Consider the following 26,955-nt stretch of genomic DNA (forward strand, 5'->3'; position numbering starts at 1 on the left):
GTAGTTTTTATCATATTAACTGTAACCTGCCCCTTGGAAAACAGAGAGGAGAATTTCAGCAGAGAGCCAAGGTCTTGGAACGGGCACACCAGCCTTGCGTAAGTTTACACCTATGATGCGGACCACTAACTACAAATACTACCCAGGAGCAGTCAGTCCACAACCCAGGAGCAGTCAGTAGTACTATCCCCCGTGCTGATGGAGGACTCACCTACTCTACTTTTGGGGGATGGACCCAGGATTGAAGAATATAACATCTTATCTTGGAATATTGCCGGGCTGGCGGAGAAGATTGTAGATCCGCTATGGCTGCAGTTCATCAGGCACTTCTCTGTGATTTGCCTCCAGGAGACTTGGCTGGTGGACTGCAACCTGTTTCTGGAGGGGAATAGGGCTCTTTTTGTCCCAGCATCTCCAGAAACCAGTGAGAGAGCGATGGGTGGTTTGGTTATATTTACATCCTTGTCCCTGAAATGTAGGATTGAGGACATTTCTTCCACCCATAGCGATTTCCAAGCGGTTGTTTTAAGGCAAGGTAACCTGAGTCTATGTGTGATTACTTTTTACAATGCAGTATATAGACAGGGGATCTGCAAAATAACTCAGCTGAACAACTTTGTTAAGAAGTATTGTGCCCCCTTCAGTAATAACCTTATGATAGTAGGCCATTTTAATGTCCACCTCTGTGGGGACCCAGAATCAACTAACATAGGCGACATGGTGTGTGCAAGAATTCAGGGCCTCCACTTTGAGCATTCACTAAGGGGAGAATCACTAAATGATCTACTAGATGATTATGATCAGTCCTCCTCTATGTGTTTTGTAGCTTCATCTGGTAAACAGATGGTCCCGACTTTTAAAGACCGCAACGGTGGTTCTCTTATAGATCACATCCTGTTATCACCAAGCATCCAGTCACTATTATTAGGATTCAGAATATAAGAGAGTGCCTATAGTGACCATAACCCCATGTGTGTGAAACTTGGAGGAAATTTAATGAAAAGGAGGGACAGGGTGGTAGAACCAGGCATCATGAAGCTAACTGATGGAAGGCGCCGACTCAAATGGAATCAAGCAACCCCGTCTCTTTTCCACGAAAAGGTTCGTGAAGTATGTGCAGTAGAATTCCGCTACTGCGTGGATTTAAATTCCACTGCCAAAGGTATTTTAAATGCATTTAAAGGGATTGTTTCTAAGGTGGGGGCATTGTTATCAGTCTCGATACAAAATAGGTCGGTCATTGACCCCAAGTGGTTTGATCCAATGTGTTCCAAAGCTGCCAGAGAATTAAAAGCTGCTCTGAGAGCAAATCCCAGGAATCATCCCCAGATTAGAGGTCTCCGTAATAATTACAAAAAGATATTGGCAAAACGTAAGTCAGATTTGAAGGAGGCTACCTGGCGGGAACTCTTAGATCCTTTCACATTATGCAGTAGCTCTAGATTCTGGAGCATTGTTAATAGACCGCTCTTTGAAAGGGAAAGAGCTGAGGATCTGGGTACCAACATAACAGAAGAGGAATGGGTGTCTCACTTCAGCAATATTTTCAAAAGTGCTTTAACCTTACCTCGGTTGCAGCCAAGAGCTCAGGGAAATGACGTGATTTCATTTTCTCAGAGAGAAGTAGAGGAAGGTATTGCTGGCCTTACCTGCAATAAGGCACCTGGCCCGGATGGCATCCCACCGGACCTTTTTAAATCAAATCCCTCTGTCTGGGCATCGATCCTGGTGGCAGTCATTAATGCCGCAGCGAAGGAGGGGTGCCCAGAGTCGTGGGGAATATCCACAATTGTATCAGTCTATAAAAAGGGTGATCGTAACATTACCATGAACTACAGACCAATATCCCTCATCGATTCCGTGGTTAAGGTTGTTGGAGGGGTCATTTTAAATAGATTGGTGGCATGGGCAGATGCAAATAAGATTCTATTCGACATACAATATGGGTTCCGTCCAGGTCACTCTACCCTGGCGCAATGCCTTAACCTCTATCTGATCCTCGGAAAGTACACTGTTGCCCGCCAGGGGACCATCTACATGGCCTTCATGGATATTTCCTCCGCTTTTGACTGCGTCAATCGGGGGAAGATGTGGCAATCCATGAGGGCCATGGGGGTGGAGGCAAATTTGGTGGACTTCCTGACGGACATGCATAAAGACACCAAGGCAAATATTAGATACACCCAGGACCTGAGAGTCTCTAGGAACTTCAGTACGGAAAGGGGTGTGCGGCAGGGGTGCATCCTAGCCCTGTTTCTCTTTAATTGATATATTAATGATCTGGACAAGACTTTGAGAGAAACAGGGGTTGATTTCCCATCTGTAGGACGCAGGGGACTGCCCGTCTTGCTTTATGTAGACGATGCAGTTCTTCTGGCTCGTACTCCAAAAAGCCTGCAGATCCTGCTTGACACCTTCCGCAGGTTTATGGCTGAACGAGATCTGGCCATAAACAATTCCAAATCATACGTAATGGAAGTAGGGTTGCGCCCCAAGAAGCAATATTCCTTTATGGTGAATGGAGAAAAGGTACCTTTAACATCAACTTTCTCCTACCTGGGTGTCTTATTAGACGATCGCTTGGATTGGGGCCCTCTACTTAGAAAGAAAAGGGGGGAAGTGTCTAGGACCAACGTCGCGATTTTTAACTTTGCTAGAAAAATGGGCAAGCGTCCCATAGTGGCGATGATAAAAATATATCAGGCAAAGAGTGTTGTGATTGCCAGTTATGGCAGCGAACTGTGGGGATACTCAGCCCTAGAGGGTATACAGGTGGCAGAAAATACGTTTCTAAAACAGCTGTTGGGGGTCCCGAAAGGCACCCCGAATCTGGTAATACATGAAGAGACTGGTTTAACTTTTAGCAGTGATATTTTGGCTATGCGCCCACTGCTCTTCTGGCTCAAGTGTTGGCTCAACGAAGACCTTGGCCTAACTCAAGAGTTAATGAAAGAAATCTTGAGCCTGGATCACATGATTCGGATACCCTGGTTATACTACTTAAAGGGCAGCTTTGAATAGTTGGGACGTCCGGACCTCTTTTCAAGTCCCAATTGTATTACTAGTCTGGATGTGGCTTTTGTGAAGCATTCTTTTATCTAAAAACAGCGTCCACAAGTATTTAATGCTTAAATCCACTCCAGATATGGAGCCATACCTGACGTGGCCTTTGTCGGCTCACGAGCGGTTTTACTAACTAGGTTCTGACTTGATTATTTTAATCTTTTATTAGCCATTCTGAGGGGGTGCTACAAAGGACAAGTGTTAGCACCCTGTGGCTGCGACAATTTGTCTCCTCAGGACCTGCTGCACTTTGTATTCTTTTGCAGTTTTTATGATGCCCCCAGGAGGTTCTTTTTAAAATCATTTTTAAAAAAGTTAAATTTTAGACAGGTTTGCCCCGCTCTTTATTTTATGCAACTTTTAAAGCCAGATTGTATACCATTTGTGGTTGCTTTTCTGAAATCCTGTTACAGGTATAGAAACTATGTGGACCCTTAAAAACCGGTTAATGTTTTTCACCATGAGATCCCCAAACCGTCGATGATGTAGTGCCAATTGAACCTTTCTCATCCTTTTTTTAAAACTGTGTTTTTGTATGTATTGGGAGATTTGTACATAATGTTATGAGATGCATATCTGTGGTTTTTATATTTTTAAATATGAATTGTGAACTTTTATGGTTTTCAAACATGTAAACCGAATAAAGTATATATTGAACTTTGAAACTACAAATACTAGGTATGGGGTCTGGTGCTAATTCCAGAGATTACTGATGTATCCCTGTGCTCAGGTAATGAGGGTAGGGCTACACAGATATATCATTTGCCATGGTAGGTCTTTCCATTGTATACAGTTTGCTCGTAATGTTCATTACTTTGCCCAACTGGTTCCAAAGATGTGGAATGCCCTCCCATATAAAATAAGAATTCTACCCAACGAAACCGTTTTCAGGAAACATCTCAAAACTTTGCTGTTCCCCTTGTAGACGACTTATGGATAGAGCCTGTAAACAGTACTCTTTAGCGCTGGGAAGCCCTCTGGCAGCCATGCACTCTACAAATCCCTAACATAACATAACATACTTTGCTTAGTTGTATATGTTTTCTAATCACAGCGCAACTACTGCATTATAGACTATGGTGGTTTCAATAAATATTGTAAATTTTCCTCATGTCTTTCTTTTGTTTATTATGGATATGCATGAGTGAGAAGCTAAAGGTGATGGTCTGTTTCCACCCTTCCCTTGGGAACTACCGAGTTGTGTTCTAGGTTGCCAATTCACCTGTTATTCTGGGAAGGCTAGGAGGGCAGGTTAGGCACTGTGAGACAGTCAGATTTGGGCCCGTAGGTACTGCTGTGGTATGGCGACTCAGTTCCTACATTCTAAAGTCCTGTGATCCCAGGTACAGTTCTGTTTCTAAGCAGAATCCCTGCAACAAGCTGTGCTTCAATTTTGTATTTATAAGTCTGTCAAACCACTGTAAAGGTATGGTTGTGTCTTTTGACCAGATTATTTCAGCTCTCACTCTTGACTCACTTTATTGGTAAAATATAAAATATTCTACAACATGAAATAAAATAACTCTATTGCAGTACCCCCACTGTGTGTATAACTATTAAAGCAATGTGAACACATTTTTTTTGTTGCAGTAACAGAAAACCATTTAACAAATATAGTCGCTCACACTGGTATATTTTTTATAAAATGTTTTAATTCTAACTAAGATAATGTTATTTTTCTTTACCTTCAAAGTGACTCATTGTAAAAGTTAAATCGGAAAATTCAGTGAGGAATCATATACAATTGTATGTCCTTTATTAACTCCATTACAAAGATGGTTTAAAGATTAATTATTTAGGTGGCCATATAACAGTTTCAATGACTGTATTTGACAGGCAGGTGGTAAGGTGTGTTACTGTGTACCCTGGGGCAGCAGAGTTAAAAAAACATAGATGTGAGAGATAACATACAGCACATTATTGCAGGCTCAAAATCTGAAATGAAAATGTACATTACTTTTTTGCAAATATTTTATTAAGAGAATGTAACAGTGTTATGAAGGGTCAAACATGTAAGGATACTTAATTACATCACGAATGGAAAAATGTTTCGTTTCTGAAAGAGTAGTCTATCAAACCAACAGTGTAGCAGCCCCCACAATCTGTATTCATTCAAAGAAAAAAACAATTTATTGTGTATAGTAAACATTTTATCGACAGTCAAACAGACAGATCTAAATCATCACCATCTGTGATACCCACTTTGCCTGAGGGTAGATGTTCTGAAGCCTTCGGTGAGAGCCAATGATGAACATCTAGAAGAACAGCCTTGGCCAGCGCCCTAAGCTTCCCCCTTTCCACCAGAATCCCATCCACATTACATAAATCACTGACCGCTCAGGCCACAAACCCCCAACAAATGTGACCATCCCTGTCCTGGCTCATGTGTCAACCATAACCCTAAGATCTGCTGTGCAGTGAGGACATACTACACCTGTGACCACCCAGGTTAGGGTAGGACCTGCTTCAGGGCTGGAGACTCAGGATGCAGCCCCCAATGTTACTACCATGTGTAGAAACCTGATGGGTGTAGATATGTGATAGGAGGAGCCACTTGCCCAGATGATTGAACTTACAAGGGCCTACAGTTATCTGAAATTGGAGCAGAATGAGATCCATAGGGACCTAAATGAACTCCTGGAGTGACATGTGAGTGTGCAAACTTCAAAGTGGTGCAAGATGGCTATAGAGCACTGTCTGCATCAGTGTCTAATTCAGCAACTGCTTTCTGTAGAGAAGCACCTTCTGCTGCCAGCTCAGTACCACAAAACATCTCCAGCTACCAGCTTCACGGAAAGCGGGACCCTAGTGCCCACTGGGCCGCCTGTCACCACCTCACCTGTTATCACTCAGGCTGTTTCAGTGCTCCTTAATAGTGGTTGGTAAACTTTCCCAGTTGAGGACAGCACCCAAAAAGCCATCACCCAAAGACGTAAAAAGTGATGGCCTAATGGGAGAGTTAACACTATTCACCTTATACCCCTTCTGTCCACACACCTCACATTCACAATCAATCAATCAGATGGTTTGTAAAGCGTGACTAGTCAACCATAAGGGTCTCAAGGTGTTGGGTGGGGAGGGGACTGCTGGTCCTATGAAGACTCTGTGATTCAGTCGAAGAGCCAGGTCTTGAAGTTCTTCCTGAACTGAGGCAGTGACCGTGATTTGCTGAGGTGGAGAGGGAGGGTGTTCCAGGTCTTTGCTGCGAGGTAGGAGAAGGATCTTCCTCCAGGCTTTTTGGTCTTGTGGATGTGTGGGAAGGTAGCCAGGGCCAGTTGGGCGGAGTGGAGGTCTCGGCTGGGTGTGTGGAATGCGAAAAGGGGGTTATGTACGCAGGTCCGATGTCATGTCATGAACTGTTGTTTGGAAAATTCATGGACTGTTGTCTGGAAAATGACTCTGAGCATTAAAAACACTGTAGGACTTGGCCCTTTTTGCTAAAGTCCCTAAACTTTTTGCTTTCCCTCTAGACTTTTTTTTCTGACTTGGTGTTGCCAACTTAGATGCTTTGGACACTTTGCCACTGCTAAACAATGTAAAGTGCAAGTGCTCCCTGTATAAAGTATAATGGAAATTGGTTGTCCATGATTGGCATGGTTGTCTTACTAGTAAAGTCCCTAGTAAAGGGCACTATGTGTGCCAGGGCTGGTAATGGAAATGCTATTAGTGGGCCTGCAGCACTATTTGTGCCACCCACACAAGTAGCCTTAAAAAGGGAATACAGGCCTGCCATTGCAGGGCCTGCGCGCAGTTTATTAAACTGCCATGTTGTTTTGTCAAGTGCACTCACTTGCCAGACCTTACCCTTCCCTTTCTATGCACATCAGGCACCCCTATGGTAGGTCCAGAGTACCCCCTGGGCAGGGTGCAGTGCATGTGAAAGGTAGGACATGTGCTAAGGTGTGTACTATGTCTTGACAGTGAAATAATCACCAGTTCGTTTTTCACTGTGGAAAGGTCATCTTGCCCATATGATAGAATGGGAAGGCTGTGTAATATGTTTTCAGCCTATCTTCCCGAAAGGCTTGAGATGGAAAGGTGACGTTTCGTATGCCTGAACTCACAATGTAATAACACATCTTTTCATGAAGGTGATTTTTGCATTGTGTGTTTGAGGCCACTCTTTTAGAAGTGGCTGAGTTTTTGTGCTCTAACATTTCTGTGTGTCTCTGCCTGGCTGTAGATTGAATGTCTGGCTTTAAAAGTGATAGGATCTGGGGAATGTCTTGACCCAGGGGAGGAGGTGAGACAGCAACAGCCTGACTTGCATCTGGAGTGTAGGGGAGAAGCCCCTAGAGGTGAAGAGGCATGGGTTGCTGCTGTAAAACAATTGTCCCATCTCCTGCTGAGTGATTGAGAATCCAGACCCCCACTAATCAAACGAAGAAGGTGTCACTGGCAGAGAGGCACCCAGAACTGGTTTGAACAGGGGTCAGTGCCCCCTGAAACACAAAGACTTCAGAGCCATTGAGGGGTATAACTATGAGAGCCAAAGCCCCTGAACTTTGGAGAATGGCTTGATCAAGTTTGAACAAGATTGGAGCTACTTCGTTGTCAAGAGGACCTTTGCCAAGGAAGAAACAACTGAATAGACTGAAGGAGAGGACTGACCCTTGCTGTGTGTTCTAGGGCTGTCCTGCAGTTTGCTGTTTTAACCAAGGAAAGGCTAAAGGGACTTTGCTGTGTGCTGTGTCCCCCTGCTTGAAAGGACTTTGCTGTGTGCTGTGTCCTGAAGTAACTTATCCCCAAGGGTCTAAGGTGAGCTGGCTCCCTGTTTGGAAACACAGGAACACAAAATTTCCATTAGAGTTTCAGCGGTGCTGTATGTGCATGCTTGTTGCAGCCTGAGACCCTCGTAACGAGTGCCTTGTGATCGTGGGCACCTGGCGTCCAAACAAGGATCAGCGACGCTGTATGCATGCACTTTGTGCAGCCTGACCCCCTTTGTGAGGATTGTCCAGTGATCGTGTGCACCGGAATCCAAGTGAGTCTCATTGACGCTGTGTGTATTGGGCACCATGAGCCCTTTGTGAGGATTCGCCTTGTTATCGTGTGCACCGAAATCCAAGTGAGACTCATCGATGCTGTGTGCGGGTGCGTTGTGCACCGTGAGACCTTTGTGAGGATTTGCCTTGTTATCGTGTGCAGCGGAGTTAAAGTGAGTCTCAGCGACGCTGTGCATGTGATCTTCATGCAGCCTGAGACCTGTATGTGGAGTGCCCAGTGAACATGAACCCGAAGCTTAAGGAAGACTTAGCGATGCTGTGTGCGTGTGCTTTGTGGCAGCCTGAGATCTTCTTAACTGTAGCGGCCATGGACCGGCAGTCCCGGAGGAGCTGAGTTGCCGGCCCGAGCCTGCTGTTACCAATTCAAAGTTGCATTGGAGGCCCAGCCGCTGGACGAGGAGAGGAGAGTGGGTTCGCGCCCCCCACGTAACGTGTGCCGACTCTTGGGGCGGGCACGGGCTCAGAGGGAGACACTCTCGGCCTCTCTCGTGTCAGCAGCGCGAGCCTCTGCTTCAGCTCGGATCGCAGCCTGTATTGCCAAGGGACTGGCAGTACAGGGGCGGAGTGCGGAGCTGCGATTTTTGATTACCTCGTACCCGTGTTGGGGGCAACTGTTGAGAGGCTGACTGCAAGTCAGAAGGAGAGGCGAAGAGACCGCCTAAGGCACAGTGATCAGTGCCTGAGTGTATTACGCATTATTCCATTTCTGCATAACGGAGTACCTGACTGTCGTATTACACATTGCATCATTTCTGCCTAACAAACTATCAGATTAGTATATGACGCATGGATTTTTATCTGCATAACAAACTACCTGATTGTCGTATGACGCATTGCATTGTTTCTGCATAATGACCTACCTGATTAGCGTATTGCGCATTGCATTATTTATGCTTTACGAATTACCTGATTAGTGTATTATGCATTGCCTTATTTCTGCATGATGACAAACCTGGTGGTTGTATTACGCATTGCATTATTTTACCTTGCAAAGTGCCTGATTGTTGTGTTACGCATTGTATTCTTCCAGCATTGAGAATTGTATAACCTGATATTAGGATTACAGCTGAATTTTTAGAAGTGCTCATTTATACCTCCAGAACTTACTAGGGCTAGCTGGCCTAACTACCGGCCAGGAGAAAGAGTACACAACCTCATATGTTGGATTTATATTGTGTGGTCTTATCGTATATCTTTTTACATACAGTTTATACTCAGCCAACCAGGATCCCGGATCTAACAGAGCATTAAAAACACCATTCAAGCTAACTAATTGTCTGTGAATCTCTAATGTGATTGTTTTTGAAAACAAGCATTGGAAATGCAATAGGTCTCGGATTTATTTGAGTTAGAGCAAATGGTATTATAAATGGCAATGTCTTTTTGCCATGTGTTGTGGTTTGTGTGCATGGGGAAACATCCTTTACCACGCAACTTTTACCACGCAGTGCCTTTACAACGCAGGTTTTACAACGAAAACCATTACAACGCATTGCACTGGGGGGCGCTCTAGGATAGGGAATAGTTTTAATTTACTATCCAACACCTTCCCTACTATCCACGGGGACTGGAGTTGGAATAGTAAATTAAACTATTCACTATCCAGCACCCCCCAAAGCAATGCGTTGTAAAGGCTTGCGTTGTAAAACTTGCGTTGTAACAGCATGCGTCGTAAAAGCATGCGTTGTAACAACGTACATCCGTGTGCATGTGGTGTGTGGTGGAATTATGTGGGTTGGATTAGAATTGTAGCAATGGTGGCATGCTGAGCTTTAGATGACTATGTTTAAAAGTAAAGTTCGCAATACTGCGATTGCTACAATAGTTTTTATTTATTTATTTATTTCGTGTTTTTTATAGCGCGAACATGACCCTGTCGGGGGTATCAGAGCGCTTTACAGAGATGTCTCAATAATAGAACCATTTAAAACCATAGATTGCAGAAAACAAACAAACTCTTTACAGCAATACATTTCGCGAAAGCGTATAACAGATATATCCGAAGCGCCATTATATCACCCTATCACGTATGTTACAAATGTGTCCTCTTAAATTAGTGAAGAGAGATGCTGGAGTGAGAATGGAACAGATGTGGAGAGAATATATCCAGAGTAAATGATGTCAGTACTCATTGTAGAAATGTTCCCATATAGAACAATTTAACTTCTTTTTTGAATGCTGCAGTGGATGAAATTCTTCTAATTCTAATGTTAATTTGTGGATGCGTTAACAATTGATGTGTGTACTGATGTCTGGTGGTGTGTGTGCTTGGTGGAAGCGTGCACTGACAGCTGGTGGTGTGTGCCTGATGAAAGAGTGCACTGACGGCTGGTAGTGTGTGTATGCCTGGTGAAAGCATGCACTGATGGTTGGACACGCGCCCAAACACAGGGTACGGATGAAGGGTTAATTAAAGGGGCAGCGACCCTCGAGGTGTCTCCCCTCGCTCCAGCAGTCACTGAGTGACTCTCCTTTAGTGCATCAGCCATGTGCACATCACCCTAGCTAGCGGGGCACGACAGGGGGTACTGCCCCCCCAACCAAACACTGCACAGGGACCCGCCGTGGTATCTTCTCTCACATGTATCACTATTAAGAGCAGGTGGGAAATGTGAGTGGGTTTGTCCACTGCATTGGGGGAAATCTGTAGACATAGTAAGTGAACAATAACAAAGTTTTTACCCGTCCTGAAAACTAAGTCTCGCATTTGCTCACAACTGGTAGTGACGTCCAAGAATCGTGAATTCCAGCCGCAGTGTCTCCCGTGAACCCTCCGCGACTCTCCTCGCCTCACTCTCTGTACTGTGCACTCTTTCTGATTTACACTCACTACATTGTACACTCTTTCAGACTTACACTCCATGCTGAACACTACTACACAACAGAATAGTGGTACGTCATATCATTGTGCTGCACACGCACTGTGCACTTCCCTCGCTATGCTTCACATTCACTGTGCCTCAGACTCCACCCTTTGCACTAGGGCACAGCTGTCTCACACTGTGCACGTCAGCCTGCTGTGCCCTGCTTGTGTTGCACACGCCCCCTCCTGCTCTTCACGCCCAGTGCACGCACTTAGCCCAAGTGCAGTGCGGTGCTCAGTTCAGTACCCAGAGCCCCCGACCCCACCCCCGCCCTCCAAGGCCCAGGCACATGGATGATGCCTGATGGCAGCACCGCCATGCACGCCCCCACAGCCCCCATGCACGACAGATGTACTCCTGCGTGTAATTAACTGTCGCCAGTGGCGTAACGAAACTGGAGGGGGCCCCCCTGCAAAACACATGGAGGGGGCCCCCTCCCCGGCGACCTGGCCCACCTCCTACAACTTTGCCCTACCGCCCAAACTTCTGTCATATTTTGATTTGAAACCTCCAACATTTTAATGAAATGCCTCTATATTCTCTTTCTCAAAGTTTCTAATGAGAACGAGGGAAACCCTTTTAACATATAAGCTACGCCATTTGTAACAATAATGTCGAAAGCAGATTATTTAACTGAGACAGCAATCAGAACAATGCCAAGGAGCGATCCTATTGTCTCAGGAGCTGCAGCAATAAGAACAATGCCAAGAAGTGATCCTATTGTCTCAGGAATGGCAGCAATCAAAACAATGCTAAAGAGCAGTCCTATTGTCACATGAACTGCCTATGGCTGAAGAATAACTACGAAGGGTCTGAATTAGAATTGATATTAATGGACAATATCATGAAACTTTGAAAGACAAACCCAAACCTGCAATTCCATCAAAACTCAACGGACAATTAGTGGTGAGTGGTGACATTTGAAAGAGGTGTAGCATAAACGAAAAAGTAAAGGGGGGTTTGCGGGATTCTCCCCCTGAGAGAATTTTGAAAAAAGAGTGGGTAAATGGTGCATTTTCAAGCAAATGTGAGAATCAAGAAGGTTAATAAAGCAATTGTGAAAGTGGAGTTATTACATTAATAAAGGGATGTCATATAACAACAACATGGTAGCTGCTTATTCAGTATAACAACAGAGCTTCATAACAGACTTCAAGATACAATGCTGAGAACCTCACTGATTTTAAATTTAAATTGTAAACAACTAAACAAACAACTAAACAGGTCCCAAACTAGCAGCATTCAAGAAGAAATGTTATGATTAATGTATTGTTCACTTTCTGTAGACAAAATCGAGAGAAGTAGTCACTCTGCACTTCAAAAAGTGTTAATGTTTATATAACAGGAACACAATCCGAGAGTATTTGTGGCTGGCTTTACATGAGCGTGCCAGTCAGTACACACAGAGGACACAATCGGTATCAGTCATTGTCCTCTCTCCAGTTCTCATACACACAGAGTCAAGCACTGACTGACGCGCTCATGTAAAGCCAGCCGCGCTAATACTTTCGTGTCGCATTCCCGCTATATAAACATTAACACTTTTTGAAGCACTTCAAAGAGTGTGTTAACAAAAAAGTATGTTGTTCGTTTCATCATGGACTTTGCGAACTCACTAACAGTGTTAACAGTGAGTTTGCAACGTCCATGATGGAACGAACTACAGTAGGACTCACTGAAAAGAACTACATACTTTTTTTGTTAGGCACAGGGAGATTAATAATTTTCCCCAATCCCCAGTATCACATAATGTTAAGCCAACGACGCCACGCCGACCTGCTCAAACCACACATCACCAATATTGAAAAAAAGCGAATGAAAGTTGTATTAAAACAATCTGTTCAAGAATCATTTAATGCCATCAGGACAAGACTCTACAGAAAAGAGCTGGTTTTATCAGGGGGCCCCCTGAAAGTCTGGGGCCCTGAGCTGGAGCCCACTTTGCCCATGCCTCAAAAAGTCTCTAGATGGCACCCCCCCCATTTCCTCCTTTTCCATGAACTCCCTCACTACCACTCACCAACAATGCAGCTCATCTCTCTATAGCACCTTTCTGACAAACATTTAATTTTTTTATAGCGCTACTCATAGTTTACTCACACTCAGTTCTGTGATGTGCATGGTACACGTTCTTTGTAGTAGGCACAGTAACCCTCTGCACTTTGTGGGTGGTAGGAGTACCCATATGAGTGCACGGTGAGTGATGCAACAGTGTGAGAGTAGGGTAAGAGGAGTGACTGCAGGGTGAGTGAGGTGACCACATGAATTTGGGTGCAGGTGTAAGTGTAGAGTGGGACGGAAGAATGCATGGTTAGTGATGGACTTGTTTAAGTGAGATTGCAGATTAAGCAGTGAGGGGGACAGAAGAGCATAGTGTGACATAAGTGCAGGGTGAGTAGTGTGCTTGTGTGACTGCAGGGTGAGGTACAGGGTGAACAGCGAAAATGTATTGTGATCACTGTGAGTGCAGGGTGAGCAGGTGAATGATGGGAGTACATGGTGATCCGTGTGAGTGCATTGTGACCGCTGTGAGTGCAGGGTGAGCGCAAAAGTGAAGGGCGAGAATGAGGAGTGAGTTGTCTTAATCCAGAGTGCCTACCCAAACACTTGAAGTAACTCAGCATGTTATTGACAGCGGCGTAGGGTTTTTAGATATAAATTAAACTACTGCTATTATGGCGCTACTCAGGGATCGAGGATGGAAGAAATAAATAACGTGCTGATTCTGCAACAAACTTCCAGTCTTATGATTAGGGTTGCCAGCTCATTATTTTGATGTCCCAGAATTGACAAAAATAAGCATCACCTAAAGCCGTATTTTCAGCACTGACCTTTGCATACTTCGAACAACAAATATAAATAGAAAGCACTTTTGTGTTCTAGCGCTGCCTGAATGATCCTGGACTGATAATTAAAGTCAACAAAGATAGAAAAGTCACATTGCAAATCAATACATACTTTATTTATAACCCTATTTGGTGTCAACACTTTAAACAACATATTGCTGGCATTTTTATTTTGGCAACCATACTTTATATTCCTTTTCATGAAATGCATTCTTACACTACAGCAGTAAATGTACATTTCAAGCGTAAGGAATAGGCGGCCCAGGGGGTACTGGCACCAGAAAAGAACTAAGCATTGGTAACCAGTTTACAAAGGTATGTAAATATGCAAATGGCCTCTGGCCTGAAGGCAGTTGCCTTCAACCCCCTTGCTGCTGGGCCTGGAAGCTCAGGTCACCTGCACCCACCGCACTCATTTAAAAAAAAAAAATATTCGAATTTCAGCATCTAGGAACATTTAGCTACATTGCTGAATAATGGCTCTGTTTCTAAAGATAGACTTATCCCAAATATCTGATAGATAAGTTAATAAATAACAGCCCTTCCAAGTTGCACTCAACTAAAACAAATGCATTACTATCAGCATCTTCCCACATTAAAATAAATTGTTATGCAGTTCAGAGCATCAGCAGTTGATCAACGCACTCTTCCCATAAACTTTTATAGCCAGTGTTACAGTGAACATGGAGAATGGTACAGTCTGTGTTCATCCAGTGTTCAGCTTCCACTGCAGCACTGTGAATATACCCAGGGTAGTGCAAGGTATATTCAGGGTTATTATCAGGCTTACCGGTTTGCTGCCAAACTACTGACAACACATGTCCAGTTGAGGTATATATAGGTGTGGTGGATGCTAGGGGGGGTTTAGTGAGCCACCCAGCTTGTACACAAGGGACCTTCACCCCCTACAGATGGGTGCGGAGAAGGGGTCAAATAAACCAGAGAGAACCAATTGTGGTTCTTCACTCAGACCAGGGCAAATATCCTTTTATTGCTGTGCTGTTCACGCTAGGGCGGGGCACATTACAATGCAGACTAGGATGTGTCGTGGCGACTAGTGCCCAAAATCAATGGAGTACCAGCCCCTCTCCCAACTCACCCACGCAGCAAACCATTGTGCAAGATACAAACCTTCTCGGTGGCCACACCAGTGCGATGTGCTGCCACGCGCACTTTTAATTGTGCCGCGCGGGATGTGCATGACAATCGTCACCAGGCCAGCCCCACCCTAAAGGTGAAGACCGCACAGCTGCAGACATGGTGGAGACATCTGTGAACCAATATGAAGAGGCCACGGTGAGGTGCTGTCAGCTGGTGCAACGAACGACGGTGATGCTTGTAGGCTGTAGTCTTTTAATGATCAAATAAATACCTGACAAATCTGTAGTGCCACTGCTTGCAGGCTCAGCTGAGGGGGCTCCAGAAGCACGGGGCCTGTGTTACGCCCCTGCTTTCCATCCTCCCTCCCTTTCTTCCTTCATTCCATCTAGTCCTGCCCTAACTGCATCCTACTGAATGTGTAACACACATAGATGTCGGGACTTGCCTGTGAGATAGCGCAGCGGGCGAATGGTCATTTCTGGCATCACCATTAATGTCATGAGTTTGAACTCAGCGACAGCAAACCCAGCATTGAGTTCAGTAAAAAGAACAACTATTATTATTATTATTGCAACAACTATTAGTTTACAGTGCTTAGAAAAGGCAGAAGTGCGCTATTGAGCACTATATAAAACACACCAGCATTATCAGTGAAAGTAATGGTTAATTCGTTGGTTCCTTCAGCATTACTCCAGGATAAACCACACAGGTTCCATTTCCTCCTCAAAAAAAAAAGAGGCAGCGCCACTGCGGAATCAGCTCAGCACTAACTTCCAGACTGTGCTCACGAGATTTAGAGTGGAATCTGACCTACTCTACCTCACCTGAAAGCGAAAGCAGCTGATTTCAGAAATGAGCTTCCTGTTCGCCAGAAGTAAGGGGAACAACTATGGAATGTTCCAGGACCTCTCCGCCGGACATATTTTTATTACCACTCTTACTGGCCTCTAGCAAAGCTGAAGGGGTCGAGTGTGGCCTGGCCAGTCGTGCGCACCACCATTGAATTAGAAGAACCTCTGGGGCCCGACCGGGCCCAGGCGAACCTGCTGAGTAGTGCCGTGAGCAACTTAATTTATTGAGAAGGGCATGCAGTGTGCCGTGCACACTGCGCACCATTTAATTAATGATTAATAAAGTGAGGGGCCCGAGGGGCCCCTGGAGCGCAGGGGCCCCCGCAACGCCCCTGGATATATGCCATGTGCATTTGTGAGTGCACTGAGCAATATCTGATTATGGCAGTCAAGCACTCGCAATGCGTTTTAGGGATCAATAAGTCGTAAAACCTGTGCCAGTTATTTTGAGGTTTTAGCGGGAATCACGGAATGCACGACCAACGTTCCTTTGCTTTTCAAAGCTCATTTGAATAGCTTTGGTCTTCAGAAGAAGCTTAAGATGTCGCTGAGGCTGATTTAATTATGGCGTACTGAAATTAATGCATTCCGGTGGGAAAATAAATCAACTTCTGTTTAGGACTTTTCAAAAAGGCACTGTATCGAGGCTTGCGGTGATGAGAGGCAGGCATATTGGCTTTTGCAATATCTATTTATTTAGGCCCATAATTATGAGGCATTTGCAGTGTCCTTATGCCACACAAGGCTATGCAAGAGCCACACAAAGGCTTCAGTCATGTTTACAAAGCCACGTACAGTGGCGTAGCGAGATGGGGGGGTTGGTGGAGCCGAGGGGTTGTCCTGCTGTCTCAGCATTTGCCGCAGGCTTCAAATAAATAATAATTTCATCCTCCAAGAGTCAGTCCGACCTGAGCAGCAGCCGGACGACACACGACGTCACACTCCTACTACTCATCGCTCTCACGCACGATCCTCACCTCCTTAGGCCTGGGATGGCCTGCAGCTTTGAAGGAGAGCGGGCGGGTGAGATGCGGGCAACAGAACAGTAGACAGCAGAGCGACTGGCGACACTGGGGCCTGGGCGAGGCTAGCCACCAGGGCAGGGCCAGGCAGGGGCTAATACTCTTCTTCTCGCCTTCTAGTACTGTACAACAACAACGCGGCGTCCGCACCCTTAGTTCTTCGAAGTCTGTTGTCACCAGCCCCGCCCCCACCCTGAAGACCGCGGCACCGCGGCGCGCAGACTCATCATAGACTACAACTGCGCGCCGCCACCCCACGGACCATTACGAAGACAACAAGAGAGCTACTGCGCAGTGGGCACCAAATATTAATTAATGAAAAAAAGGCTCTGGCACAGCGCACACAGCACCATAATTCATTTTTAAAATAGAGGCCCCCGAGGCACATCTCACCGTCCAGTAGTGTGTGCTCACTGGTTATAGGCTTGCTTGCCTCTGCCCTCAGCCGAGACTAGTGAGGGGCCCCTGGAGCGTGGTGGGGCCCCCTACGGGGGCCTGTGTTAATACCGCCCAACGTGAAAATAGAGACAGAGAAGCCGTCACGTCACCGTCCTGGTGTGCGCGCGCACAGTTTAAAGGCCCCTAGCTCTGCCGAGAGTGAGGGTTGGGGGCTGGAGCGTGGGGGCCTGAGGGGGCCCCCTACGGGGGCCTGTGTTGTTACGCCCGTGTAATTTAAACGTTTTTAAATAGAGGCTGTCACCGTAATTTACATGCCGTGCGTGTGCGCACTGTTTAATGTAGACTTGCCGCCTTTCTTACAGCAGTCTTCCTCTGCTAGGAGCAGGGGGGCCGGGGCCCCTGGAGGGGGTGGGCCCCCCCCGCACCGCGGGGGCTGCGGGGGCCTGTGTTACGCCCCTGACTGTCGCAGGCGTCACGCACTTCAAACCACCACTTTCAGCCTTTGCTGTTTGCTTCGTATTGCTTGAAGCAGCGTGCTTGACTTTGCAATCCCCTGCCTGCCCCTCCCAGCCCCCCCACACACACACGTTCATACAGTTTCAAACACATTCACTAGGCACGTTTAATACCATATTTGCGTGTGCACCCCGCGCCTGAAAATATATTTTTGTCATTAGTGTTATTTCGTTAAACCTTATTTCCTCCTGTTTACCCAGAAACACGCGCCGTTCATCCCCGCGTCGCCGGGGGCGGCTCCGAGTGGGGACCATATGTCGGTGCTTTATTTGTCAGTACAGCAAAAAGTGGTCCTAGACATACTTTTAGTCAAAAAACATTTACATGTCACATTAATATTAAGTCTAATTTACTTCATGGGACTTACTCCTAAAAAATCAAAAGAGAAAGAGAAAACGTACAGAAAAGCCAAAAGCGTTTAAAGTCTAGTCAAAAGTACCCAAAAATAATTCAGAGCACAATGTTTTATAGAGCCATATAAAAAACGGCGATAAACTTACTGTATGACTTAATACGTGGGTCAGGCTCCTGCTAAGGGAATTGAACCTTAGCCCCTGTTTAAACTATTGGATCTTCTTTTTCATTCATTTTTCTCCTCTTTCACTTGAGCACGCACCTTTTTGCACTCTCTACTGCATCTGGCAGCATCCCTTTGATTCCCTTGTTTTTAGGAATATGTATATATAAATGTGAAATAAATTGAGAACTTATATGGCTCTATACAACATTGTGCTCTAAATTATTTTCGGGTACTTTTGACTAGACTTTAAACGCTTTTGGCTTTTCTGTATGTTTTCTCTTTCTCTTTTGATTTTTGACTAAAAGTATGTCTAGGGCCACTTTTTGCTGTACTAATTGATACCCAGGTCCTTTGGCTTTTGCTGGGTGATACCCCATTTTCTTAATGGTGCTTTATTTGTCAGCAGCGCCTGCTGTGTCGCAGCGGGAAGGATGAAGCGCCCTCGCTTCCTCGCGCTTGGAAGCCGCTCTCTGCAGCGGGGGAGCTCTGGGAAATGTTTATGTTGCGCTGAAGTGTGTAAAATGGGGTCTTTTATAAGTTCCACCTCATTTAAAGATACAGTGCTACACAGACTGGGGGCGGAGCCTGCACGTGCAGCACGCACCCTGGCATAGTGCGTGCCCTCTTGCTCCAGCTTTCTAGGTCAGTGACTTGAAAAGGAGCGCCTTAACACTTCAACTGCAGGCGCTATGCAGAAGTGCAGGTATGCACTGCGGAAGCACGCAGTGCATCCTAGGTCCGGCACTAGGGTAGGGTGGTGCGACTAGTGCAGCCGCACCGGGTGCAGATCTGGGGGACTGTGTACCGAACTAACTTACATGTTTACAGGCACCTGCCTGGGAGATCTTTGTGTGTCCAACAGTTTTCCGGCAACAATAACAATGTCAACAGGCACACAGAGAAGAGGCGCTGACAGGGAGAGCTCCATGAAATGGATTTTTAAAAAAAAGAAACTCGAGAGTGGGGCACGCGCGCGTGCCACTGCGAGCATATGTCTTCAATTATCTCGGCCGAGATAATTGAAGATATGTGGCCTTCTGGTGCGCGTAACAGACACCAATAGGCCATCGGCGGAGCTACGTGACCGCCTATGGCCTATTGTGTGTTCTGTTTCTAAAGCACAAGCACGCGAAGGTCAATAGGAATGCACCTAGGAAATAACACGCACGAGCTGCGTGGAATTCCTAGGTGCATTTTGAAAAGCCCTGAGAAAAGGACTCTGGGCTGCGCAACACTGCATGCGCAGCGTACGCTAGGCCCGAGACCTAAAAATTAAATATAACATTCCTGAGTTGTCACATTATTTAAATAATAATAAAATTAATTGGCACTGTGCTGTTAATATATAAATACAACTTAATAAATCACAAGACAAATAGACTGTGGCATAGCACCAAGGAGTCGTGAGTGGATGCAGGAAATCTTACATATACACTGGTGATGCAGAGATCTGGTATGCAAACCACCTGAACATTAATAGAATAGCAATTTTTTCAAATGCAGTACACTTGCTCCTGGGCATGAGGTGGCACCAATTCAACGTGAGTTTCATCTATGGCACCAAAAACATGTGTTATTCCTTAAGCCATTGAACGCAGCCTTGATGTTGTTAAGCATAGCATTATCTGTAGGAAATTGGATGCAGTCATTCATGTGTCTGCGGATAACGTTGAGGACTTGGATGAGGACAGCTAAGAAAGTAGGCTGTGACATCCCATTGGAGTCACTAACAGTGTACTTGAGAGGAGCAAGAAGCACAGAAATGTGAAACTGCTATTATCTTCACTATACGTGGAATGGCTGTCTGGGTGTTAATGTCTGGCAAAAGTTTTAAATCAAACTGTAAGGATAAGGCTTCAGTACTGTCTCGATTCAGCCTGTACTTCTGTGGCTTTCCTGCATGAATGACTGACCAGGACATGGTTTTTACACTCCTTCTGCTCGTTGCATGTCATTTACCTCTTCCTTAGGCATCTTGATGGACATATCTGAAACATATGAGGAAAATGGGTCATTATTTATTGTGCAGATGTGTGTGTTGACCATATTTGAACAATTAATGTATTAAGGACGTGCCCACTGAATTTGTTTTTACTTATTTCATTTTCAAACAAATTACTTTGCCTATCTTTTTCTGGCTTTTTTATCAATGAATATTGTTCTTCTATTTCCATTAGTTATCCTCTATGTATTAACCCACAACCTAATCTAAAAATATATAAATTTTTCTCGAAATCCACAAAATGTAATTTTACTATGTTAATGTCTATTATTAATGTTTTACATTATTGTCTTATACATATTTATTTAAAGCCTGTCATCAGTGACATGCAGTACACTTGTTATTGTTGAAAGCAACGTTACGGATGATGGATCTTTGCATCAATAATGGACTACCGTTAAGTCATAATGTCAAGCATTCCATATGCAATGTAGGGTTATAGTTGTGGAACAAACATAGTGGATATTTGGCATATCCGTCATGGTCGATAGATGTCTAAGGGGAGCATGTACAAACTACGTTATGGGGAGCCTCACCAGTTTTAGGGCATTTTCCATGTGGGGCATGTTCTGTTCGTCCGTTTACCAAACAAGTGACAGAATTGGACTTGGGCTTAAGTACACCATGGCGGTTAAATTCATACACTAACACGAGTGGTGTAGTATATATGATCTTGTGCCCGTGTTCACTCATTTACATTGGAATGACTACAAGGAAGGTGAGACAGAGGATGGTGGAACATCGAAGTCCTTTTCGATGTAAAAAGACTAATACCTGTATGACGAGACACTATGCAGATATGACACACACTGAGGATGATTTTGTTTGGCTTATCATCGATAAACCTAAATATGACGTCAATATGGGGCCCCTAGATAAAGTACTCTTACGTAGAGAACAAAGATGGGTGTTCCGTTTAAAGAGTCATATCACAGGATTAAATGACGATATCCCTTGGAACTTGCTTTAGATATTCCATTATATTGTTTTTTCTGACATTATTCAACATATAAAACAAAAATAGGGGTATTTCACATAACCATCATACTGTCTTTATACTCCTTTTTAAACTCCTCTTTGTACTTGTCTGTTTTGGACATTTTTCCATAACACCGTGATTGGGTTTTCTATCACAAAATCCAAACAAACAAATATGTTGTTTTTTCTGAACGTTATTGACTGGCTTATGGCGTTGCAATGTGGTTCTGACATTGACTTCTTTATCATGATTAATTATGGGTATGCGTTTTTGCTAGCACGTGCTAGGACTACGTATCCCATAATGCCTTGCACACTTAATTTACACGATTCCCTTATTTAACGTTCATTTTTATTTTTTATTTTTGACCTGAGAGTAAAGTGTGGTCAAATATTATCTTTAGGACACCTTTTTTTTAATTTCAGTAATTTCTTATTGAAAAAAAAGATATTTACATGGAGCGTTACATAAACATGGGAAGAAGAAGAGAGAGGGAAGAAAGAAGAGAAGAAACGCCCGGGGGGGGGGGGGTGGTTGTTCCGTTGAATCTTATTGGCCTTAGTCCAAGCGCCAGTCGTGCGCGCCGCTACTCGTAGTTGACTCCTGGTAAGGTTCCATCGCCCCCTTCTTTGCATTGATTTTCTCTTGTTGGTCCCCAGCCCCGACCGTGGACAGGAAAGAGAGAGAGCAAGGAGAAAGGAGCAGCGCAGAGTCGTTATGCAGTTTTATGGCGGTGGCCTGCGTGCTGGTGGCACCTGTTGGGTTGAGTGCCTGGCTGTGTTTCTAAGGGGGTTTGTGCGAGGATAGGTAGTTGTCTAGAGACTCCCACATGTTTGACTGTCTGTGCGTCTTGGGAGTGTGTTTCGCCGTTATGGTGTCCGCCCCTCTCAAGAAGGTGACCCAGTTGAGCCATGCTCTGGACGTGGCTTTTCCTGTGTCCTTCCAATTGTTCAGCACTGTTTTGACTGCCGCTGTCAGCAGCAGGTCGATCAGGTCTCTGTCCTCTTTGGCTATGATTGAGGGGGCCATAAACCCTAATGCTAGGCTGTGAAAGTCTAGTTGTAGTGCTGCCCCTGTCATTTCGTTTATCAGTGTCTCAATTGTATTCCAGAACTTCCTAACCTTGGTGCAGTGAAAGAGCAGGTGTGCTAGATCCCCCCTTTGTTTGTTGCAGTTCCAGCAGGAATCGCTGCCCCGGATTCCTATGGATGCTAGGCGTACGGGGGTCCAGTATGCCTTGTGTATCAGCCAGAACTTGGTCTGGTCCAGAGTCGTAGTTACCTTTTTCCTTGATGTGGACTTCCAGAGATCGGCCTTCTCTTCCTCGCTAAGCTCCCTTCCCACTAGTGATCCCCAGAAGGTCATGACTTTGTTGTTGAGTTTGGTGGATTTGGGGCTCAGGGCCTTGTAGAGGTGTGCTACTTGGTGCCCCAGTTTGTTTAGGTTATTGGCGTATTGCAGGATTGACGGTGTCTGTCGGTTCAGGTCTGCCTTCCCTATTGCTACCTTGATCTTCAGGAAGTTGTACAGTTCTATGCTTTCCATTTTATGTTCTTCTTTGAGTGTGTCAAAGGTGGTATGTGCGCCTCGTTTTTGTAGGTGGTTTACTGTGGATATGCCGTGTTTGTACCATGAGTGCATGTCCAGTGTTTTGTCTCTGTATTTGATTCTGGGGTTGTACCATATGGACTCTAGCTGTGTTTTCTTTATGCTCGTCCCTAGTAGCCTATCTATACTTAGGAGGGCTGTCCTGGTGTTCCTTAAGATGGGGTTGTGTTTGATTGCTGGGTGCCGGGTGGCGGTGAGTAGAGCGACGGGCTCCATCCCTCTGAGTAGTCCTCTTTCTAGTGTTAGCCAGGCTGGGGTGTAGTCTTGTTTGGGGGTAATCCAGTATAGTCCCTGTTTTGCTATGCATGCTTTTTGAAATGTTTTGAAGTTTGTTATGTTGAGGCCCCCCAGGTCTTTTGTTAATCTGAGTTTCTGTAGGCTAAGTCTGGGTTTTTTCCCTTTCCATAGAAAGGTATTGAGCATTTTGTCCCGTTTTTTTTGGAAGTCCTCCGTGTTAGTCAGCGGCAGCATGTTAAGCATGTAGTTCACCATTTGTGTGAGCATCATCTTAACCATCTCCACCCTCCCCCACCATGTGGTGAATTTGGGAGACCATCCCTCCACTTTTTCCTTTATTTTGCGTAGTATGGCTTGCTCGTTCTGATCTAGTGTGGACCTGAGGTCCCTCTCAAAAAGGAGGCCTAGGTATTTGATGGTTTTTTTTCTGCCATGTCAGTCCGGAAGAGCCAAGGACTGTCTTTGTGGTGTGAATGTTTAGGGGTTTGCACTCGGATTTTTCCCTGTTTAATTTGTATCCCGAGACCTGGGCGTATTGTTCTATGGTGTCCATCAGGGCTTGGATTGATTTCTCTGGGCTTTCGGTGATGATTAGAACATCGTCCGCATAGGCCGCTAGTTTAAATGTTTCCCCCTCCACTGGTATCCCTGCTATGTGGGTGTTTGTTCTAATCATGTTTAGCAGTGGTTCAATCGCTAGGAGGAACAGGGCTGGAGACTGCGGGCACCCTTGTCGGGTACCCCGCTCCAAATAGAGCAGGTCAGACGTCCCGCCATTGACCACCACCCATGCTCTCGGATCATTGTAAAGGGCTAGAACCATCTTCCTCTAGTTGGGACCGAGCCCAAATTTCTGCATGCACTTATCTAGGAATGGCCAGGATACCCTGTCAAAAGCCTTCTCAGCATCCAGGGCTATCATGACTGCTGCGTTGCTGCTTTTGGAAGAGTGGTTTCTTATGTGGCATAGCAGCCTTGTGTTGTCGTGGGACATGCGGTTTTTAAGATAGCCTACTTGTGAACAATGTATGAGCTTGGGTAGGTGTGCGTTGAGCCTCAATGCGAGGATCTTTGCGTAGATCTTACAGTCTACGTTTAAAAGTCAGATTGGTCTGTAGTTTTTGGCCTGCTGTGTGTCCTTCCCTTCTTTTGGTATTACTATTATGTTGGCCTCTGCCATTGACGGTGTCATGCGTCCCCCCTGGACGCAGTTCGCGAAGACTTCCGTCATTGTGGGTTTGAGTATGTGAAGGTACTGTTTGTAGAAACCGGCCGTGAAGCCGTCTGTCCCCGGTGCTTTGTTATCTTTGAGGCTTGCTGTGGCCCTCCCTACCTCGTCCTCTGTGATGTTTAAATCGAGTATCTCTCGCTCGTTGTCATTTAGTGTTGGTGTCGATATTCGTTCTAGGAGTTCTTTGCCTCCGTCATCTAGTAGGGTGGTGTCCCTAGTGTAGAGTTGTTCGTAGAATTCCTTGAAGACCTTAAGTATCTCTTAGTTTGCGGTATGAGACTTGTTATTACTGTCCTTAATGGCAGCTATCGAGTGTTGTGTCTGCTTCCCCTTTAGGTAAGATGCCAGATTCTTCCCTGCTCTGTTTGCGGTACATAGGTTGATGGCTTTGTACTTGTTTATCCAAGTTCCCGCCCTCTCACTGAGGATTCTGTTCAGTTCGTATTTCCGTTTGGTTAGGGTCGTGAGGGTGTTCTTATCCTCTATGTTCGCTATGTGTCCTGTCTCTAAGTGTATGATTTCCTTTTCTAGTTCTGCAATCTTCCTGTTCCTCTCTCTGTTCAGCCTTCCTTTGATGGCGAGGATTGTTCCCCTGATAGTGGCTTTCAGGGCGTCCCAGAGTTAGTTTCTGTCTGTTTCGGGGGTGTCGTTAATTGCAAGATAATCTTTAATTGCGGTCTCTATCTCTGCCTTCGCTGTCTTGTTATAAAGCAGTGTGTCGTCGAAAAGCCACCTGCATGCTGGCTTCTCGTTGTGTTTCCCTGATAGCACTAGGCTGATATGTGAGTGGTCTGAAATGCTTCGTGGTCCTATTTCAGTGCGGTCTATGAGGTGGGTGTGTGTGTCTGATATTAGGATGTGGTCAATTCTGCTGTAGGAGTTGTGTGGGTGTGAGTAAAAGGTGTACTCCCTGTCGTCCGGGTTTTGGAGCCGCCATGGGTCCTTGAGACTTAGTTTGGCGCACAGGTTCCCCAGGATATTGCTCTTTTGTGTTGTTTGGCTCGGTCTGTGCGGGTGCCCGTCAATGGCTGGGTCTAGGACCTGGTTCATGTCTCCCGCCACCACTAGAAGTTCTCCTAGTGGTAGTGTGTTTAGCTGTTCTCCTACCTTGTCCCAGAATGGCCTGTCGTCAGTGTTGGGGCCGTAGATGTTAGCCACATGTATTACTTCTTCCCCTCTTGTCAGGCTGGTAACTAGCATTCTACCATCGGTATCTGCCTGCAGGCCTCCCAGTACTAGTTTTGGTTTCTTACTTAGTATTGTTACAACACCGTTCTTTTTGTTCTGTGCGGGTGATCCTATTACTTCGCCTATCCAGCTGGCTTTGAGACGCCCTATGTCTTCTGCTTCTAGCCTAGTTTCCTGTAGTACATATATGTCACTTTTGAGTTTCCCCAGGTGTTCCAAGACTTTCCTTCTCTTCACAGGGTGGTTAAGGCCTTTAACGTTCAGGGACACTATCTTGATATCAGTGGCATGGTCGGTTAGGTTGTTGTGTGTCATTCTCCGTGTCGTGCATCTGGCGGTTTGTCTGGTTTCTCTCTGTGTGCCTCGCTGTGCTGGCCCCTATGTTTCTCCCCTGCCTGTGGATGCCCTTTCTCCCTCCTGCGCTGACCTCTCCTAATGAACGATGTAGATGGAGAAAAGATAGAAAGATAGAAGAAAAGAAGTATAGATACCCCATGTATGTGCTTCCCGTGACCCCCCCTCTCCCCCGTGCCCACCTCTCCTCCCTCCCCCCCTTACCTGCTGAGTGGGTGTGCGACGACAAAGTTCCTTTGCTCCGTGTAGTCCCTGAGTTAGTGTTCTTAGTCTGAGTTCTCAGCTAGGCTTCAGCGTGTTTGTCAAAACAATGAGGTAGGATGTTGTCGTGCGCCCGGGTTCCCTTTGTGTTGACGAACGCGTTTGGTCCATAGTTCCTGAGTGGGACTCCCGGGCGCATTTTGAGGTAGACTGTCTTGAGGTAGTGTTGTGTCCTGTGATTGTACTCGTGCTTCTGTGCTCTCAGTCAGATTTCTCAGCGTCGTCAGGTGTTGCGCATCTTTTGGCTGCTCCGGGGCTTTTTGTTTCCATCTCTTCTGCGGGAGGGCCCTGTATGTACCGTCTTAGGTCTTCCGGGTCATCAAATATCATTGTCTTCCAGTGGTCTGTGACCTTAAAGCGTGCTGGGCCGGCGAAACTGAAGGTGAAATTTCTTCTCTTTAGCGTGTCCCTTAGAGCCAGAAAGCCCTTCCTGGTTTCTACCATTGGTTTGGAGTAGTCCTGCGTGAACACAATCTTGCTGCTTGCCCATGTAAGGTTTTGATTCTTCCTGGTGAAGGCGAAGATGGCATCAGTATGGCTTATTCTTAGCGGGTTACAGATTATCGGTCTTGGATTTTTCCCCATCGCTGGCTTCCCTGCCAGTACTCGATACGCCTTTTGTACTTCGAACTGCCTATCGAATCTCAGGCCAGTGAGTTTGGGAATCATGTCTTCCAGCATGGCCGCGCAGGAGCCCGCCTTATCTTCTGTGCCCTCTGGGATGCCCAAGATCCTGACGTTGCCTCTTCTGGCCCTGTCGTCCTGTTCCGCCAGCTGCCTTTGTATGGCTTTTGTGGCCTTTTGGCACTCTGTTATTGCTTTTGTGTTCCCTTCCGTTGCGTCCTCCACGTTGCTTATGCGTCCCTCTGCGGCTTCAATTCGGGTGTTGGTGCTGTGCAGGTCAGCT

Source organism: Lissotriton helveticus, chromosome 5_1 (genome assembly GCF_964261635.1).
Source record: "Lissotriton helveticus chromosome 5_1, aLisHel1.1, whole genome shotgun sequence".
Lineage (NCBI taxonomy): Eukaryota > Metazoa > Chordata > Amphibia > Caudata > Salamandridae > Lissotriton > Lissotriton helveticus.